Raw genomic sequence first — 22,044 nt, 5'->3', positions numbered from 1 at the left:
TACAACCAGTTAGCAGAGAATGAGAAGAAATATGCCCTGTTCACTGATGGGTCCTGTCGTATTGTGGGGAAGCATCGGAGATGGAAGGCTGCTGTATGAAGTCCTACACGACGAGTTGCAGAAGCTGCTGAGGGAGAAGGTGAATCGAGTCAGTTTGCAGAAGTGAAGGCCATTCAGCTGGCTTTAGACATTGCTGAACGAGAAAAGTGGCCAGTTCTCTATCTCTACACCGATTCATGGATGGTAGCAAATGCCCTGTGGGGATGGTTACAGCAATGGAAGCAAAACAACTGGCAGCGCAGGGGCAAACCCATCTGGGCTGCTGCATTGTGGCAAGATATTGCTGCTCGGGTAGAGAACCTGGCTGTGAAAGTACGCCACGTAGATGCTCATGTGCCCAAGAATCGGGCTACTGAAGAACATCAAAACAACCAGCAGGTGGATCAGGCTGCTAAGATTGAAGTAGCTCAGGTGGACCTGGATTGGCAGCATAAAGGTGAATTATTTATAGCCCGATGGGCCCATGACACCTCAGGCCATCAAGGTAGAGATGCAACATACAGATGGGCTCGTGATCGAGGGGTGGACCTGACCATGGACGCTATAGCACAGGTTATTCATGACTGTGAAACATGTGCTGCAATCAAGCAAGCCAAACGGTCAAAGCCTCTTTGGTATGGAGGACGATGGCTGAAATATAAATATGGAGAGGCCTGGCAGATTGATTATATCACACTCCCTCAAACTCGCAATGGCAAGCGCCACGTACTTACAATGGTGGAAGCAACCACCGGATGGCTGGAAACATATCCTGTGCCTCATGCCACCGCCCGGAACACTATCCTGGGCCTTGAAAAGCAAGTCCTATGGCGACATGGTACCCCAGAAAGAATAGAGTCAGACAATGGAACTCATTTCCGAAGCAACCTTATAGACACTTGGGCCAAAGAACATGGTATTGAGTGGGTGTATCACATCCCCTATCATGCACCAGCCTCCGGGAAAGTTGAACGATACAACGGAATGTTAAAGACTACATTGAAAGCAATGGGCGCTGGGACATTCAAAAATTGGGATACGCATTTGGCAAAGGCCACCTGGTTAGTCAATACTAGGGGATCTGCCAACCGAGCTGGACCTGCCCAATCAAACCTGTTACGTACTGTAGATGGGGATAAAGTTCCTGTAGTGCATGTAAGAAATATGCTGGGGAAAACAGTCTGGGCTACTCCTGCCTCAGGAAAAGGCAAACCTATTTGTGGAATTGTTTTCGCTCAGGGACCTGGATACACTTGGTGGGTGATGCAAAAGAGTGGAGAGGTCCGGTGTGTACCTCAAGGAGATTTAATACTGGGTGAGAATAGCCCATGAACTGAATTGTACCATGTTAATTACTATATAATAGTGTATGTTATCACTACTATAGGTGACTAATTAGAATGTATGGAAAAGAGTGTAACCTGAGCATGACATAAATAGTATGGAATAAGGGGTGGATAGATGTCCTGGTTTCAGTTAGAACAGAATTAATTTTCTTCCTAGTAGCTGGTGGAATGCTGTGTTTTGGCTTAGGATGAGAAGAGTGCTGATAACACTCCGATGTTTTAATTGTTGCAGAGCAGTGCTTATACCAAGCCAAGGACACCTCAGACTTTCGCTCTGCCCTGCCAACAGGCAGGCTGGGGGTGCAGTAAGAGCTGGGAGGGGACAGATCCAGGACAGGTGACCCAAACTAGCCAAAGGGGTATTCCATACCATCTGACGTCATGCTAAACAATATATAGGGGTGGCTAGCCGGGGGGAGGGGGCCGGACTGCTCGGGGTTAGGCTGGGCATCGGTCAGCGGGTGGTGAGCAATTGCATTGTGCATCACTTGTTTGTACATATTATTAGTAGTAGTACTATTATCATCATTGTATTATTATTATTATTATTATTATTATTATTATTATTATTATTATTATTATTATTTTCCTGTCTTATTAAACTGTCTTTATCTCAACTCACGGGCTTCACTTTCCATTTCTCTCCCCCATCCCAGAGAGGGAGAGGGGAGGGTGAGTGAACGGCTGCGTGGTGTTTAGCTGCCAGCCGGGTTAAACCACGACACTGTGTTATCCGTATGCATAGTCATCAGTTCTTGATTGGGTTAGCAGAAGGTAATTCACAAGCAGACAAGTTGGTGAGTATAGTCACAAAGAGGCCTGAGAGTGATTTTGCACATGCGTGAGTGTCGCACGAAATGTTCCATCAGAATGCAAAGGGTCTTTGGAGAATGCTTAGATTTACTTGGACAGAGGCGAAAGGAATAGTAAGAGCGTGCCCTTCCTGTAGTCATCATGGACCAGGGTTAGGTTTGGGTAATTATCCATGGGGTGTCAAGGCACTTGAGGTATGGCAAATGGATGTAACGCATGTGCTGGAATTTGGTACTAAAAGATATGTGTGTGTGAGTATTGATACTTTTTCAAGATTAATATCGGCAATGGCGCAGGAGGGGAGAAAAAGCACACCTTGTGTGTAGACATCTGATGGTGTATGTTGCCATTATGAGAGTGCCACAGCAGATCAAGATGGACGATGGTCCAGCGTATGTCAGCAAAAGGGTTAGAAAATTTATGAAAATGTGGAAAGTTGTTGCAGGAAGCACGGCCGAAAGCATGACAGACACCAGTATGGTCAGATCATGCTCCATTTTATTGCCCGAATAGCCTGACTTTTATAGCAAACTTAACAGGGGTGGATAGTGTCTCACACAAGATTATTGGTCAAAAGCACTCAGACAAACAACTGCAAGAAAACAACCCCACCTGCAAGAAAACAACCCCCTTGTGATTAGCAGTCACGTAGATCCCGTCCTTGAAACCAGCTGCTGGCAACAATATTTTTCTAAATTCCTCAATTGGGCGATGTGGGAACACTGTGGTGGGAACTTCTCATAGTCGTCCTGGTAGCTTGGTTTGCTCAGCTGCAGCAAGCCATGGCCTCCTTGCTGTTTCAAAAATCCATCAACAAATCCCCCTTTTTGTTTTTGAGCAAACCAAGCCCGATGTAACAGTTTTGCAAGTAACACTTTAACCACATTTATTACAATACAACACGCAGTGATGATTAACACCATAACAAACAGAATCCTTAATCCCTCTTTGACTAATCCCAGTAACCATCTATGCATTGTTTCAAACAAATCAGTGAGCCATTGAAAATATCCTGCTCCCGTCCTATGTGTGCCCTTGCTCTGATCCCACGTTCTCCAATTCCTGTTCTCTGAGCATCAAGCTAGGCTGTCATAATTTCAAGAACTATTGCCAGAACATATTGCCAGAACAATCTCTGTTTTTGCTGAGCAATCTGTGCAGGTACAGTTGAGAATGTAAACAGAAGACAGACAAATTGCCACCCGTGTTATCAGTGGCATAACTGCTTATACAGTTCCATTACAGTTTCTAATAACACCTCAATACTGTCTGTAGTGGGTTTACGTGGCAAGGTTTTGGTAGCAGGGGCCATAGGGGTGGCTTCTGTGAGAAGGATCTAGAAGCTGCCCCGTGTTTGGTAAGGGCCCCACTGCTGACCAGAGCCAAGCCAATAAGTGATGTTGTTTGCATCTCTGTGAGAGCATATTTAAGACAGGAAAAACAAAACAAAACAAAGCAAACAAACAAACAAACAAACAAAAAAACGCTGCACCACTCAGCAGCTGAGAGAGTGAGAGGAGTAAGGAACAGCCTTGCAGGTGCCAAGGTCAGTGAAGAAAGGGGGGGAGGTGCTCCAGGCACTAGAGCAGAAGTCCCTTGTGGCCTGTGATGAGGACCATGGTGAAGCAGGCTGTCAGGAGGCAGGAGGTCACCTGCTCCTGCGTGGTCTCCTCTTCACGGGCTACAGGTCTGGCCCGGAATCTGCTCCAGCAGGGGTCCTCCATAGGCCGCAGCCTCTGTCGGTGCAGGTCCACATGCTCCACCGTGGTCTCCTCCACGTGCTGCAGCGTGGAACCCTGCTCCACTGTGGTACTCCATAGTCTGCAGAGGAACAGCCTGCTTCACCAGTGGCTTCTGGTAGATTTATGTCCCATTGTTTCCACGTCCCAGCACCCAATGCTCGTAACATAGTCTTTAACAGTCCATTGTACCTCTCAACCTTCCCAGAGGCTTGTGGGTGATAAGGGATGTGATACACCCACTCAATACCATGCCTCTTGGCCCAGGAGGTAACAAGATTGTTTCGGAAATGACTCCCATTGTCAGACTCAGTTCTCTCTGGTGTACCATGATGCTGCAATACTTGTCTTTCCAGGCCCAAGGTAGTGTTTCGGGCCGTGGCATGGTTTACAGGGTATGTTTCCAGCCACCCAGTAATTGCTTCTACCATGGTGAGTATGTACCATTTGCCTTGGCGGGTTTCTGGGAGTGGTCCGATATAGTCAATTTGCTAAGCCTCAACATATCGAAACCCAAGGCACCTCCCCCTGTTCCAGGGAGATTTTACCTTCATGGCTCGTTTGATTGCAGCACAGGTCTCACACTCATGGGTAACCTGTGTGATGGCCTCAGTGGTCAAGTCCACCCCTAAATCACGAGCCCATCTGTAAGTGGCATCCCTCCCCAGATGTCCTGATGTTTCATGGGCCCATCGAGCTACAAACAGCTCACCCTTATGTCCCCAGTCTAGGTCCACCTGAGCCACTTCAATTTTCGAAGCTCGATCCACTTCTTCATTGTTCTGATGTTCTTCAGTAGTGCGACTCTTGGGCATGTGGGCATCCACATGACGTACTTTAACATCCAGGTTTTCTACCCGGGCAGCGATATCTTGCCACAGGGTAGCAGCCCAGATAAGTTTACCTCTGCGCTGCCAGTTGCTCTCTTTCCATTGCTGTAACCACCCCCACAGAGCATTTGTCACCATCCATGAGTCAGTGTAGAGATACAATACTGGCCATTTTTCTCTTTCGGCAATCTCTAGGGCTAGTTGCATGGCTTTTACTTCTGCATACTCACTCGACTCGCCTTCCCCTTCCATGGCCTCCACAACTTGTCATGTGGGACTCCACACAGCAGCTTTCCTTTTCCGATGGCTCCCTACCACACGACAGGATCCATCAGTAAACAACACATACTGCTTTCTGTCTTCTGGCAACTCGTTGTATGGTGGTGCCTCTTCAGCATGGGTTACCTCTTCTGTTGGCACTCCGAAATCTCTGCCTTCCAGCCAGTCCATAATCTCTTCCAGGATTCCTGGGCAATTACGTTTTCCCATTGGATCCCGCTGTGTAATTAACGCTATCCACTTACTCCATGTAGCATCAGTTGCATGGTGTGTAGTGGGAATTTTCTCTTTGAACATCCAATGTAACACAGGTAGCCGTGGGGCCAAGAGGAGCTGTGCTTCTGCACCCACAACTTCTGAAGCAGCTCAAACGCCCTCATATGCTTTGAGTATCTCTTTTTCAGTTGGGGTGTAATTGGCTTCTGATCCTCGATAGCCCCGGCTCCAGAAGCCCAGAGGTCGACCTCGAGTTTCTCCTGGGGTTTTCTGCCAAAGGCTCCAGGTGAGGCCATGCTCCCCAGCTGCAGTGTACAGTATATTTTGCACAGCTGGTCCGGTACAGACAGGCCCAAGGGCTACTGCATGAGCTATGTCTTGTTTGATTTGTTCAAAGGCCTGTTGTTGCTCAGGGCCCCACTCAAAATAGTTTCTTTTTCGAGTCACTCGAAGGACTCACAAGCTGACTATAGCCAGGCACATGCATTCTCCAGAATCCCACAAGGACTAGGAAAGCTTGCGTTTCCTTTTTGCTAGTTGGCGGAGACATTGCTATTATTTTATTGATCACATCCATTGGAATATGGCGACGTCCACCCTGCCATTTTACCCCCAAGAACTGGATTTCCTGTGTAGGCCCCTTGACCTTGCTCTGTTTAATAGCAAAACCAGCTTTCAGGAGAATTTGGATTATTTTCTTCCCTTTCTCAAAAACTTCTTCTGCTGTGTTGTTCCACACGAGGATGTCATTGATGTACTGCAGGTGCTCAGGAGCTCCCCCTTACTCCAGTGCAGACTGGATCAGTCCGCGGCAAATGGTAGGGCTGTATTTCCACCCCTGGGGCAGCCGATTCCAGGTGTATTGGTCTCCCCTCCAAGTGAAAGCAAACCGTGGCCTGCATGCTGCTGCCAAAGGGATGGAGAAAAATGCATTAGCAATATCAATTGTGGCATACTACTTGGCTGCCTTTGACTCTAATTTGTACTGAAGTTCTAGCATGTCCGGCACTGCAGCACTCAATGGTGGCGTGACTTCATTCAGGCCTCGATAGTCCACTGTTAGCCTCCACTCGCCATTAGACTTTCACACTGGCCATATAAGACTATTAGAGGGTGAGCGAGTCTTGCTGATTACTCCTTGACTTTCCAGACGGTGAACCAACTCATGGATGGGAATCAGGGAGTCTCGGTTGGTGCGATATTGCCGTCGGTGCACCGTTGTGGTAGCAATTGGTACCTGTTGTTCTTCAACCTTCAGCAATCCTACAACAGAAGGGTCTTCTGAAAGGCCAGGCAGGGTAGACAGCTGCCTAATCTTCTCTGTGCTCAAAGCAGCTATGCCAAAAGCCCACCGGTATCCTTTTGGATCCTTGAAGTACCCTCTCTTGAGGTAGTCTATGCCAAGGATACACGGAGCCTCTGGGCCAGTCACAATGGGATGCTTTTGCCACTCATTCCCAGTTAGACTCACTTCAGCTTCCAGTACAGATAGTTATTGGGATCCCCCTGTCACTCCAGAGATACAGATGAGTTCTGTCCCTTGGTAGCCTGATGGCATTAAGGTACATTGTGCGCCAGTGTCCACTAGAGCATTGTATTCTTGTCTGCCACTTAATTCTTGCAAATGAGAAGCAGAGGTCCCTTCATCAGGGTCAAGAATAACATCAGCTCTTCTACTGCCTCTGGGGTACTGCCCAATAGAAACTGGAGCAGCATTTCTCTTAGGAGCCCCTCTTCTTGCTGCTGTATTTCCTTTCAGTTCACGTACCTGAGCAGCTAGGGTTGAAGTAGGTACACCATCCCATTTCCTCATATCTTCCCCATGGTCACGCAGATAAAACCACAAGGTGTCACGTGGTGTACGTCTTGGGTACTCTCTCTCTTGAGCAGACAAATGCTGATTCTTAGTGGCTGAAGTATCACTCCGTCTAGATGAAGGGGAATATGGGGAATATGCTCGTTCCACGAGCTGGTCAAGTCTTTCAGACAGTTTCTCCACAGCTGAGACACAGGACTGTAGCAGAGCAGAGAGATTGTCTTCATATTTTTGAAGCTGGCAGGACAGATTATACACTGTTGGTCCCATCCCCTCATCCCAATTAAATAATGCCAGTGTACTGGCATGTGCTGATGGTGTACTCCTCACAAATTTACACCAGATGGATGTTGTGCACTGGACTTCATCGGGATATTGAGGTGTCTGGGCATTGTCCAAATCACTATAAATCATCTCCCGCACAGCTAATTCCCGCAGATGCTGGAGACCTTTATCCACAGTGGTCTACTTGCCTACTTGATATACAATATCTTCCTTTTGGGGATATCTTTCTTTCACAGCTGCCAGGAGTCATCTCCAGAGGTTGAGGACCTGTGCTCCTCTCCCAATTCCGTTGTCAATTACCATTTCTCTAGAGAGGGATCCCAGCTGCTTGGATTCATTGCCTTCTAATTGTAGGCTATTGGCCCCAGCATCCCAGCATCAAAGCAGCCAGGTGAGGATGCGTTCACCTGGGCGTCGACCATAATCCTTTCGTATTTCTCGCAACTCACTCAGGGATAAGGATCAAGTGATTTCTGATTCCTTTATGATTTCCATCTCTTCTTCCTGCTGTTTTTGTGATGGCTCTGTGTCGTGGTTTAACCCGGCCGGCAGCTAAACACCACGCAGCCGTTCGCTCACCCTCCCCCCTCCCTCTCTGGGATGGGGGAGAGAAATGGAAAGTGAAGCCCGTGAGTTGAGATAAAGACAGTTTAATAAGACAGGAAAATAATAATAACAAAATAATAATAACAATAATAATAATAATAATACAATGGTGATAATAGGAAAGTAATAATAATATGTACAAACAAGTGATGCACAATGAAATTGCTCACCACCCGCTGACCGATGCCCAGCCTAACCCCGAGCAGTCCGGCCCCCTCCCCCCGGCTAGCCACCCCTATATATTGTTTAGCATGACGTCAGATGGTATGGAATACCCCTTTGGCTAGTTTGGGTCACCTGTCCTGGATCTGTCCCCTCCCAGCTCTTACTGCACCCCCAGCCTGCCTGTTGGCAGGACAGAGCGAAAGTCTGAGCTGTCCTTGGCTTGGTATAAGCACTGCTCTGCAACAATTAAAACATCGGGGTGTTATCAGCACTCTTCTCATCCTAAGCCAAAACACAGCATTCCACCAGCTACTAGGAAGAAAATTAATTCTGTTCTAACTGAAACCAGGACACTCTGCTTTAGAGGTGCCTGCCATTTCCCCTTCTCCCTCCTTCTTAGGAGAGCCTTCTTCCCTTACTAAACGAGCTGACCTCCATTTCCATTGTTTTTACTTGACTATGGGGGGGACTGATACCATAGTCGGTTGGCCCTCTGGGTCAGCCACAGCATGTGTTACCTGGTCATCAGATTCAGAGACTTCCTTCCTCTCTTCAAGGTGCTGGATGATGTTAAACAGTGTTTGATAGGAGTAAGCCAGGACCCAGCACAATGCTGCAAGCTGTTGTTCTCTGGCATTATCAAGGTCAGGACATACAACTCTCAAGCATTCCACCAAGTTTTTAGTATTTTTCACTTGCTCAGGGGTGAAGTTCAAAACTATTGGAGGAGACACCCGTGACAGGTACCTGCCTATATCCTCCCACACACCTTGCCACTTGCCACAAGACTGTTTCGAGACAGATTCACAAGTAAGCTTTCTAAACAATCAACTAATCTCAGAGAGAAGATGAAACCCGTTATTCAGAATTAGAAATAGCAATACATGGGTTACACATGGATGTTCAAAATACTCCCAAACTGTTGTAATTAGCCCACTGTGAAAGAAGGAAAAGGTACCATTCCTGATATTTTTAATAAACTGGTATCCAGATGAGGACAGGAAGGCAGTATAGTTCTGAATATTCTCTGAAAGATAGTTTCGATGAGACCCAAATGATAACAGCATAGAGCCTGAATGCCAGATTAAACTCAAGGCCAGTGCTTGGCAGCACAGTGAGTTCAAAAAAAAAAAACGAACACAGATTGTAGCACTTTGTCGGATCGGATATATAGGAGAAAGGAGACCATGACACGGATTGCATGATATATGATCAAACAAACCATTATTAACAGGAAACTGAACATGGTTACTAGCAAGTAAGTGTGTTAGTTGTACACGTTTTAATCAATTCTATTGTTATCTCAACCCTTTGAGCCCCACGTTGGGCGACTGTGGTGGTTTTACTGTGCTGGGCAGCTAAACACCACCACCGCTCTCTCACTCCACCTCTTTGATGAGGAGGGGGAGAAGTAAAGCAAAGAACAACTCACGGGTTGAGATAAGGATAATTTAATTAAAAATTAAATTATTTAAATAATTATAATAATTAAATAAAGACTACCATGAACTAAACAATTTAACTAAGGGGAAATAAAAAGGGAAAGGGGAAAAGGGAGGTGGAAAGGGAGAAAAAAAAAGGGAGGAAAACAAAAAAAATAAAACAAATGAAGGCTATGTGGAAGTGCAGAGGAAAGAAATTACTCTCTACTTCCCACAAATGAGCGATGATTGACCACGTCCTTGAAGCAGGGCCTCAATGCACACAGCCGGTGTTCGGGAGGAGGACCAACATTTTCACAATGAGAGCCCACCCCTCCCCTCTTCTTCCTGTTTCCACTTTTTATTGCTGAGTGTGACATCATATGGTATGGGATATCCCTTTGATTGGTTTAGGTCAGCTGCCCTAGCGATGTTTCTCTCCTCACTTTTTGCCCACCCTCTAGGAAGGTTAGAGAAAGTCCTGATGCTGTGCCAGCACTGCTCAGCGGTAGACACAACACTGGTGTGATAACACTGCTGTTCCAGCTGCAAGTGCAGGGTACAGCACTGTATGGGCTGCTGCAGGGAAAGTTAACATTCCATCCAGACCGAGTACAACCGGATAAGCTGTTTAACCTCTGTAACCTGATTATCTCCAACCGCCACATCCTGTTGAGCAGACAATTGTGATAACTACCTGCTGCAAGATAACAATTGCAGTAATTGAAATGCCCAAATAAGGAAAGGACGATCAACCCGCAATGCAGAGGAAGACTATGACCTTCATCTCCGTGACCACCAGAGAGCCCGTAACGACTCCCTAGCAACTGGTTGTGCACCCTCAGAAGAAACCAGGATGTGCCACGTCAACCCGGGACCACTAGACAATAAAAGGGGACCCTGGCAGGGGTAAGGTGCGCTGTTGGTGGAGCGGAGACTCCCCGGCCACCCAGCGCTATTTTGCCTGCTTGACCGCTTGCTTAAATAAATTCTGTTCTGATAAATAATACTTTGGATTGGTAATTATAATTTGTCACTGACACTTATAACAACTTGGTGCCGTGACTCGGATCCAGGTCAATTTGGTCTGAGATCCGAGCCCGAGGGGGGTGCCCCATCTTTGGATGGCCCTCGGGTGACTGATCCCTAGTCCAAATCCTGTACGTCCGAACCCTAAATTTGGGTAAGCAGGCAAACGAATCCTGCGGTACCCCATAATTTTTGTGCATGAAGATCCGAGTGAAGACTCAGGATTGAGTAAGTATTGGTAAACAATTCCGTTCGGTCGGGGTGGGTTTCCCGAAGTGCGACTGACTGAGACGCTCCTGAGGAGAGAAGCAAGTGCGGACCCTCTTGTAGTGCGGTTTCCATTGCCTGTGAGGGTGTGGGCCATGAACGAGGGGAGCGTGTGTGTAAGTTTATGGAGGCACCTCGGAAGATGGGGCAGAAGAAAAGCAAGCCTTCTGACCCCATGGGTGGTCCTAAGATAGGGCTACCCGATATACCGTCAGACAGTCCTTTAGGGTTAATGATTGCTCACTGGGGTGACTGGCCGTCCAGACGAGGTAAAAGTAAAGAAAAGGTGGTGCATTATTGTATGCAGGTGTGGGGTGGAAAACAGATAAGAGGGGACCACCTATACTGGCCTGTTTTTGGGTCCTTTGAGGACTGGATTTGTCACGCTCTGAATATATATGTAAATTCCAAGGAGCCTTTTATTTTAGAAGAAAGCGAGTATGCCAGTTTATGGATAAGATCAGAAACCAGGACCCACATGTTTACCTTAAGGGAGACGAACTCTAAGAAAAAAACGAGAGCCCCCCTCCCCAGCGCCAGATCCTATTCCACCTCCCCCACCTCTTCCATCCACCCCAACGCTGGATCCTATCTCTCCTCCCCCACCCCTGCTGGCCATTCAAGACCCAGACTTGGACCCTCCTAGCTCCCCCGAGGAAAATAAGAGTGACGAGGAGTCACACCAGGAGGATGGAGTGGTTAAAAGGAGGACTGTACCCTTTAAAGGAAATAGCAATGGGAGGCCTGCAGCCGGGAATGGGGTTCGTTTCGGTTCCCCTGAGCTCAGGAGGTGTGAGAGAATTTAAGAAGGAAATGGGGAATCTTTTGGATGATCCCCTGGGAGTGTCTGAAAGGCTGGACCAGTTCCTGGGTCCTAATGTATACACCTGGGAAGAGTTGCAGGCAATCCTAGGTATACTATTCACAATGGAAGAGAGAGAAATGATTCGGAGGTCAGGTATGAGAGTTTGGGAACAGCAACACCAACATGGTCCTGGCGCAGACACCAAATGGCCATTACAACGGCCGAACTGGGACAACCAGAATATTGAACATAAAACCCATATGGCAGATCTGCGCACTATAATTGTTCAAGGGATTAAGGAATCTGTTCCCAGAGGGCAGAACATTAATAAGGCCTTTAGTGAACACCAAAGGAAGAATGAAACCTCCACCAAGTGGCTAGAGAGCAGGCTCTGTTGAAAACTCAGTTTGTGGCAAAATCATGGGTGGATATTAGGAGGAAATTAGAAAAGTTGGAGGATTGGTAGGAGGGGATTAGATTAATTATTGAGGGAGGCTCAGAAGGTTTATGGAAGGGAAGAGGAGACTCAGAAGAGACAGGCAAGGATTTTGGTGGCGGCAGTCCAAGAAGGACAAAAGGCAGCTCCAACCCGTACAGGGGGAGCGGGTGTTTCAAAACCTAGGGAAAGGCCCCAAAGGAGTCAGAATGATTTGAGGGACATGAGGCAGGTTGAGTGTTTCTATTGTCAGAAGAAAGGGCATATGAAGAGGACTTGAAGGAAGCGCATGCAGGATGAGCAGATGTTTAAGGAAGATTAGGGGGGTCAGGGGCTTTATTTGCTGGGGACCCATAGGAAAACAGAGACCTTGATAAAGTTAAAATTGGGTCCTCAGCACCAAGAGATGGAGTTCCTCGTGGATTCCGGGGCAGAAAGATCTACTGTCCAGACAGTGCCCCGGGGATGCTTGCCTTTCCTGGAGAAATTGCAAGTAATAGGAGCAAAAGGAGAGCCCTTTAAGGTCCTCATAATAAAGGAAGTAAACATAGAAACCCCATCTCGATGTATGGTAGGGTCCTTCTTATTAGTGCCTGAAGCGGAATATAACCGATTAGGAAGGGACCTGATGGTTGAACTGGGAATTAACTTAGAAGTAAGAAACAAGGAAATAGCAATTAAATTGTGCACCCTCACTGTGGAAGATGAGGCAAAAATCAATCCTGAGGTATGGTATACTCCTGAGTCAGTCGGGAAACTGGACATTACTCCTTTTGAAATTACTATCATGAACCCTGAGATCCCCATAAGGGTAAAACAATACCCAATGCCCCAAGAGGGTAGAAAGGGGTTACAACCGGTAATTGAAAGACTATTGAAACAAGGACTATTGGAACCTTGCATGTCACCCCATAACACTCCTATACTACCCATTAAGAAGTCGGATGGCTCCTATCATTTAGTGCAGGATTTAAGAGAGGTAAATAAGAGAACACTCACCAGATTCCCAGTGGTAGCCAATCCGTATACATTGTTGAGCAAGCTCTCCCCGGAACTGAAATGATACAGTGTTATAGACTTAAAGGATGCCTTTTGGGCTTGTCCCCTGAAGGAAGAATGCAGAAATTACTTTGCCTTTGAATGGGAGGATCCAGAGACCCATGGGAAACAGCAGTTAAGGTGGAACGTGTTTCCGTTTCCGTGTTTCCACAGGGATTTACGGAGTCACCGAACTTGTTCGGGCAGGCCCTGGAGCAGGTATTAAGTACCTACGAACTGAACCCAGAAGTGATGCTGGTGCAGTATGTAGATGACCTGTTGTTAGCAGGGAAGGGTCAGGAAGCTGTAAGGGAATAAAGTATTAGACTACTGAACTTTTTAAGTTTAAAGGGACTAAAAGTATCCAAATCCAAACTACAGTTCACTGAAGAGGAGGTAAAATACCTGGGACATTGGCTAAGTAAGGGGACTAAGAAATTAGATCCTGAACGGGTAAATGGCATCTTGTCACTCCAGGCACCTAAGAGTAAAAGACAAGTAAGGCAATTGTTGGGATTGCTCGGTTACTGTAGGCAGTGGATTGAAAACTATAGCAGTAAGGTAAAATTCCTATATCAGAAATTGATTGGTGACGGGCTAATAAAATGGAGCCGGACAGACGAACAGTGCTTCGAGGATTTAAAAACAGACTTAGTAAATGCCCTGGTGCTAAGCCTACCCGATACTCGGAAACCCTTCTATCTTTTCGTAAACACAGAAGAGGGAACTGCGTTTGGAGTTTTAACCCAAAAGTGGGCAGACAGGAAGAAGCCCATAGGTTACTTTTCAAAATTGTTAGACCCGGTCAGTAAAGGTTGGCCCACCTGCTTACAGGCTATAGTGGCTACAGCCCTCCTAGTTGAGGAAGCTGGGAAAGTCACCCTGGGGGGAGAATTAAAGGTATATACACCTCATAATATAAGGGGGGTGTTACAACAAAAAGCAGATAAGTGGATTACTGGTGCTAGATTATTGAAGTATGAGGGTATACTAGTACATTCCCCCAAATTAGAAATCGAAACAACTAGTCTACAGAATCCAGCTCAATTTTTATATGGGGAGCCAAGTGAAGAGTTGACAAACGACTGTGTCAGATTAATAGAATCCCAGATTAAAATAAGGGAAGACTTGGAGGAAGAGGAATTACCAGATGGGGAGAAATTATTTGTAGATGGATCGTCAAGGGTAATAAACGGGAAACAAAAGTCAGGTTATGCCATAATAGACGGGAACACCTCGGAGGTAAAAGAATCTGGCCCCGTGGATATGACCTGGTCAGCCCAGGCATGTGAGTTATTTGCAGTATTGAGGGCTTTACAGCTGCTGAAAGGGAAGGTGGGGTCTGTATTTACTGACTCCAAGAACGCGTATGGAGTGGTTCATACTTTTGGAAAGATCTGGGAAGAGTGGGGGTTAATAAATTCTCAAGGAAAGGGTCTAGTACATGAAACTCTGATAAGGCAGACTCTGAAGGCCTTGAGGGGACCTAGGCAGATTGCTGTTGTACATATAAAGGGTCACCAGAGGGGTACCTCTATCCAGATAAGGGGAAACAATTTAGCTGATGAGGAAGCAAAATGGGCTGCACTATTGGTACTAAAAGAAGCAGAACAGGTCAGGGAAGCAGCGGGAAGTAGCAAGAGCTTTACCGCCTGAGAGGTAGAGAAACTACAACAAATGGGGATCGTTGAAAAAGAGGGGAAGTGGGCACTCCCTGATGGAAGGGAGGTTATTCCTAAAGGCATGGCGTGGAGGATAATGAAAGAATTCCACAGGCAGACCCACTGGGAAGTACAGGCGCTTGTGGACCACTTTGGGACCAAGTATAAGTGCATTGGGATTTATGAAATTGCTAAAAAGATGGTGGGGGAATGCTTGACATGCCAAAGGGTTAATAAACGACAGCTCAGAGAAAAAGTACCAGGAGAACGGGGGCTAGCAAAGAGACCGTTTGAAAAGATACAGGTCGATTTCACAGAGCTTCCAAAGGTCAGGAAGTATAAATACCTTCTAGTTTTAGTGGATCATTTCACTCACTTTATAGAAGCCTTCCTGGTGGCTTGAGCCACAGCATGGACGGTCGTACAGATATTATTAGAAAACGTTGTGCCAAGGTACGGGAATATAGCTGTAATAGACTCAGACAGAGGACCACACTTCACCTACAAGACTATCAGAGAAGCCTTGGATCCCTTGGGGACGAGATGGGAATATCATACCCCGTGGCACCCACAAAGTTCAGAGAAGGTAGAAAGAATGAATGGGGAAATTAAGAAACAATTGACCAAATTGATGATTGAAACTAAGATGAACTGGGTAAAATGTCTTCCAATGGCCTTATTAAATCTGAGGACACAACCCCGAACAGACACAGGAATTTCCCCTTTTGAAATGTTGTATGGGATGCCTTACGACTTGGAAGTACCAGCTGAGCACCCAAAGGTAGAAGAGAGGGTGCTGCAAGAGTATATCATTGAGCTAATGAAGCGAAGACGAGAACTAATAAAGAAGGGATTAGTAGTACAGAGACCATCCTTAGATATAACAATACACAGGGGATATAGCAAGCCAGGAGACAGAGTATTGATTAAGGCCTGGAAAGAGTCCTCCCTGATCCCTCGTTGGGAGGGACCCTTTCTTGTGTTGCTTACCACAGACACTGCGGTTCGAATGGCAGAACGAGGTTGGACTCACACTAGCAGGATAAAAGGACCTGTTTGAGAATCTCATTGGGAGGCAACTGGGAACCCTAACAACCTGAAGGTCACCTTCCAGAGGAAGACTGATAAGTGAAGCCACCGCGTATAATCCTTTTTGTTCTGCAAGAGAGGGCAGAGGGTTCATTGCTCCTACGGGTATCCCATCTCAGGGGTAAGTGCAAAAAGAGGGGGGGGGTGGTCACTGGGAAAGCCGTAAAACAGGCCCTGCCCAACGAAGGTTGAGAGCCTCCAAACAGGCTGCAGATAACAGCAGTCGAGATAAGGTGTGGAGCTGGGGAAAAAGCATACAAATCAAGTGGGATAAAAGATGAAGGAGGTTCCCCTGAAGAATATGGCTGCTGCCGAGAAGATGATACACTCCATTGCTCTAAGCAAAAGAGTAGACGGAGGAGGCAGAGGAGTAATGCTGTGGGGATCAAGGTTGGTGAACCACCTCCGGAAGCAGCCCCAGAGGCCCTTTCAAATACCACCTCCTCAACGCCTCCCACCTGCAGCAGGAAGAAACCAGGGTAAGAGACACAGTGCCCACCAAAACCCCTGGGATACCCGTAGTAAAAGCAGTGCCCCTCCGTTTCTCTTGAGTTTAACTTTGTTTGTATGGGTAATGGGACTCCTGATAATCCAGTTAGATGTAACAAAGGGAGAAGAGAGCCCTCACCAGCCTTACAAGTGGACCCTGGGTAGTTGGGATGACTCGAAGATCCTTAAAACTAATATTACGGCAGGCTCACCTTCTTTCAATATAACCAATTATGAATTACTCGGGACAATACTGGGATATGGAGGAAATACGGAATACCACCTGTGTAGTCCCCAGAGACAATACTCCTGGGGGGCTTCAAATGCGAAGGCTACCTATTGGTGTCCCAGCTCAAACCCGGGAAAAAGTTACTGTAACCATCCAGGGCACTATTTTTGCGCATACTGGGGCTGTGAAACCATAGCTACTCCAGGATGGTGGAGTCACTCTCGCGATAGGTACCTCAGTGTTACTTGGATACCGGACGGTTGCCGTGAGCCTACTTACAGTTATGATGGTAGCGTAAATAATGCTGGAACTTGTAAATCTCTGAGGGTTACAGTATTATAACCTCAAGATCTAGGATGGGTGGTAGGAAGAACCTGGGGTTCTGGGAACCTGAAGCCGATAGAGGAGGGCTAATTTTTATAAAAAAAAAGAGAGGGTAGAGAGCCCTCCTCAAGGGGTCGGTCCTAACAGGGTTATTAGCAGGCCAAAGATCAAGGCACTACCCCCTTCTGGCCCGACTTCGGGCCCAACAAACACATCAAACCTGGCTGAAAATAACACCACCATTATAAATAGTGCTATAACCCCACCTACAGGTATGGTCGAGGAGAACCCTCTTTGGAAAGTAATGCAAGCTACTTATGATACCCTAAATGGAACTAAGCCTGAACTAATTGCTAATTGCTGGCTGTGCTATGATATAGAACCCCCTTTTTATGAAGCGATAGGAGTCAACAGTACATATCGTTTTAGCACTGAAAACGCACTCTCCCAGTGCTCTTGGGGAGATAGGAAAAAAGGGATAACCATGCAACACGTCTCTGGGACAGGAGGTTGCATGGGCAAAGTACCAAAACCTAAGCAAATGCTTTGTAGCTCCCTCCAACCCACTATCAACAAAACTAATGAAAGGTGGGTCATTCCTCAGGAATGGATATATTCTAAAACAGGACTTACTCCGTGCTTATCTCTTGACATATTTATTGCCTCTAGGGAGTACTGCATACAAGTACATCGTTCTGAGGATATTATACCATTCAGAAGGGGAGGTTTATGATTATTGGGATACTAGGGCACATCACATGAAAAAGAGGGAACCTATAACTGCAATTACCATAGCCTCATTACTGGGTATTGGAGCGGTGGGAGCAGGAACTGGGATAACTTCTCTCATCCAACAACAACAGGGATTTAATTCCTTGAGAGCAGCAGTAGATGAGGATTTAGAACAAATAGAAAAGTCGATCACAGCATTGGAAAAGTCTCTAACTTCACTATCAGAGGTAGTGTTACAAAATAGGAGGGGAATGGATATCCTTTTTCTACAGCAAGGGGGGCTTTGTGCAGCCTTGGGAGAAGAATGTTGTTTTTATGCTGATCATACAGGGGTAGTGCGAGACACCATGGCTAAACTGTGGGGAGGTCTCGAGAAGCGTAAAAAGGAGAGAGAAGCTCAACAAGGATGGTAGGAATCTTGGTTTAGTCATTCTCCCTGGTTAACCACATTGCTGTTAACGATAGCTGGGCCTTTGGTATTGCTAGTGCTTACTTTAACCTTTGGACCCTGTATACTGAATAAAGTAATTGGGTTAGTAAAAGGTAGATTGGAAGCAGCACACCTAATGTTGATAAGAACACAATATGAACACCTAGAGGATGACAAAGTTATTAATAGAGAAACTCCCATCCTCTCCCTAGTCCGGGAAACCATTGCCCGATTTGATGAACAAAATGGTAAAAACAAAAAGGGGGGATTGTAATAAAGACTGTATAAAGAATTTCTCTATCAAACCGGTGGGGGTAACCGGATAAGCTGTTTAACCTCTGTAACTTGATTATCTCCAACCGCCACATCCTGTTGAGCAGACAATTGTGATAACTACCTGCTGCAAGATAACAATTGCAGTAATTGAAATGCCCAAATAAGGAAAGGACGATCAACCCGCAATGCAGAGGAAGACTATGACCTTCATCCCCGTGACCACCAGAGAGCCCGTAACGACCCCCTAGCAACTGGTTGTGCACCCTCAGAAGAAACCAGGATGTGCCACGTCAACCCGGGACCACTAGACAATAAAAGGGGACCCTGGCAGGGGTAAGGTGCGCTGTTGGTGGAGCGGAGACTCCCCGGCCACCCAGCGCTATTTTGCCTGCTTGACCGCTTGCTTAAATAAATTCTGTTCTGATAAATAATACTTTGGATTGGTAATTATAATTTGTCACTGACACTTATAACACAACCCCTATGGGTATTGACTGCCGAGTGAGAGGGCCTCGACTGGACTTCTCCCGCACTAAGGTCAGGTTGTCCCAAGAAAATAACATAAGAACCTTTTTTTTTTAAACCCATAGAAAATTGTGATTCTTTATCCAGGAGCTGGATCACCCCAACAGGATGAATGGTAACACAAGCCCAAATCAACCCTGAAAGTGGGCCCAACCCCTTTATTGAAGGCGTTTGCCTATTATGATCCAGCTACGTGATCCTGGGGCTATAGGACCCCAATATATATGCTTAATAGAATAATTAGGTTACAAGCTGTAATAGAAATAGTTATAAATAAAACCGGAGATGCACTTGGATTAATTGCAAAGCAAAATACCAAGATGAGGACTGCTTTGTATCAAAATCACTTAACTTTGGATTATTTACTAGCAGAAGAAGAAGTCTGTGGAAAATTTAACCTTAGTAATTATTCGTTTAATAAATTGTAAACTTTGATTGTAACCCTATTTGGGACTTAGTCTTTTATTACCATACCAAGTTGTGCTGCTTTTGTAGGTGAAGTGTCAGAGCCCCTCTGGTCACACTGTGCTCTGGATGCCTTAACACTTTTGCATCTCTGCTTCTCCTCAGCGTGTGGGAATGCCCCATCCATGTGTTTTCAGTCCCCTGTACATGGCTAGCAAGCTTGCTTGCAAGCACACTCTTTCCACATCTTGTTATATGTATTGATTCCTGTAGTATTTTTGGGAAGAAAACCATTGGTAATTAGCAAGAGCAGAGTCTTCATACAAATCACAATACTGGCCTCTTAAGCCATCATCACCATGTTAATGAGATTTGTGTGGTTTCACATACATGTTCTTACCAAGACTGCATCCATCCTGCAACTAGCCAAATGCTTTAAGCGAGGAGGAGAAAACCTACTTATGCCTGTGTCCTAGTTTCAGCTAGGACAGAGTTAATTTTCTTCCTAGTAGCTGGTAGGGTGCTATGTTTTGGCTTAGGATGAGAAAAGCGCTGATAACATGTTGATGTTTTAATTGTTGCAGAGCAGTGCTTACACCAAGCCAAGGACATTTCAGCTTCTCACACTGTCCTGCCAGCAGGCAGGTTGGGGGTGCAGCAAGATCTGGGAGGGGACAGACCCAGAGCAGCTGACCCAAACTGGCCAAGGGGGTATTCCATCCCATCTGATGTCATGCTAAACAATATATAGGGGTGGCTAGCCGAGGGGGGGGGGGGGGGGGGGCAGACTGCTCGGGGTTAGGCTGGGCATCGGTCAGCGAGTGGTGAGCAATTGCATTGTGCATCACTTGTTTGTACACATTGTTATTAGTAGTACTATTATCATTATTATTATTGTTATTATTCTTTTTCTGTCTTAACAAACTGCATTTATCTCAACTCACAGGCCTCACTTTCCCATTTCTTTCTGCCATCCCAGAGAGGGACGGGGGAGGGTGAGCGAACGGCTGTGTGGTGTTTAGCTGCTAGCCATGTTAAACCACAACAGTCCTTTTTTGGCACCCAATGTGGGGCTTCTTCAGCACAGACCACCTCCTCCTCTGATGATATCCCAAAGTATTTGCCTTCTGGCCAGTCCATAATCGCCTCCAAAATTCCAGGGCGACTAGGGTTCCGTATTCGAGCCAACTGAGTAATTAGTGCATCCAACTTGCTCCATGTAGCATCAACTGCATGATGTGTAGAGGGGACTCTTCCCTTTGAACATCTAGCCTAGTACCGGCAGTCTGGGTGCCAGGAAGAGCTGCACTTCAGTACTGAACACTTCCAAAGCAGATCAAACTCCTTCATATGCTGCCAATATCTCCTTTTTGGTGGGAGTGTAGCAGGCCTCAGATCCTCTGTATCCCCCACTCCAAAACCCCAGGGGTCGACCTCGAGTTTCCCCAGGTACTTTCTGCCGGAGGCTCCAGGTAGGGCCATTCTCCCTGGCTGCTGTGTTGAGCACATTCCTTACATCTGGTCCTGTTCGGACTGGCCCAAGGGCTACTGCATGAACTATTTCCTGCTTGATTTGTTCAAAGGCTTGTCATTGCTCAGGGCTCCATTCAAACTCATTCTTCTTACGGGTTACTTGGTAGAGCGGGTTTACAATCAGACTGTAATTTGGGATGTGCATTCTCCAAAACCCCACGACACCTAGGAAAGTTTGTGTTTCTTTTTTGTTAGTTGGTGGAGACATAGCTGTTATTTTGTTGATCACATCCATTGGGATTTGACGACGTCCATCTTGCCATTTTATTCCTAAAAACTGGATCTCTCGTGCAGGTCCTTTGACTTTATTTTGTTTTATGGCAAAACCGGCCTTCAGAAGGATTTGGACTATTTTCTTCCCTTTCTCGAATACTTCCTCTGCTGTGTCACCCCACACAATAATGTCATCAATGTACTGCAGGTGTTCAGGAGCTTCCCCCTGCTCCAGCGCAGATTGGATCAGTCCACAGCAAATAGTAGGACTGCGTTTCCACCCCTGGGGCAGTCGATTCCAAGTATATTGGACTCCCCTCCAAGTGAAGGCAAATTGTGGCCTGCACTCTGCTGCAAGAGGGATGGAGAAAAATGCATTAGCGATATCAATTGTGGCGTACCACTTGGCTGCCTTCGATTCCAGTTCGTACTGCAGTTCTAGCATGTCCAGCACTGCAACACTCAGTGGTGGCGTGACTTAATTCAGGCCTCGATAGTCCACCGTTAGTCTCCACTCGCCATTAGACTTTCGCACTGGCCATATGGGACTATTAAAGGGTGAGCGAGTCTTGCTGATCACTCCTTGACTCTCCAGATGGTGAACCAACTCATGGATGGGAATCAGGGAGTCTCAGTTGGTGCCATATTGCTGTTGGTGCACCATTGTAGTAGCAATTGGTACCTGTTGTTCTTCGACCCTCAGCAACCCCAAAACAGAGGGGTCCTCTGAGAGACCTGGCAAGGTAGATTAATTGTTTAATGTCCTCTGTCTCTAAGGCAGCTATGCCAAAAGCCCACCGGAACCCTTTTTGGGTCCTTGAAATATCCTCTTGTAAGGTAGTCTATGCCAAAGACACACGGAGCATCTGGGCCAGTCACAATATGGTGCTTTTGCCACTCATTCCCAGTTAGACTGTTAGGAATGTTTTAACAATTCGTGTCAATAAAGAACAGTCCTGTCTGCCTCTGGGCCCTGCACTGGCAATTTAATTCTTGAACCACAGATGG

The sequence above is a fragment of the Aythya fuligula genome, chromosome W, assembly GCF_009819795.1.
Source record: "Aythya fuligula isolate bAytFul2 chromosome W, bAytFul2.pri, whole genome shotgun sequence".
Taxonomy (NCBI): domain Eukaryota; kingdom Metazoa; phylum Chordata; class Aves; order Anseriformes; family Anatidae; genus Aythya; species Aythya fuligula.
The sequence above is the reverse complement of the archived record's forward strand: the minus strand, read 5'-3'. Positions refer to the sequence as shown.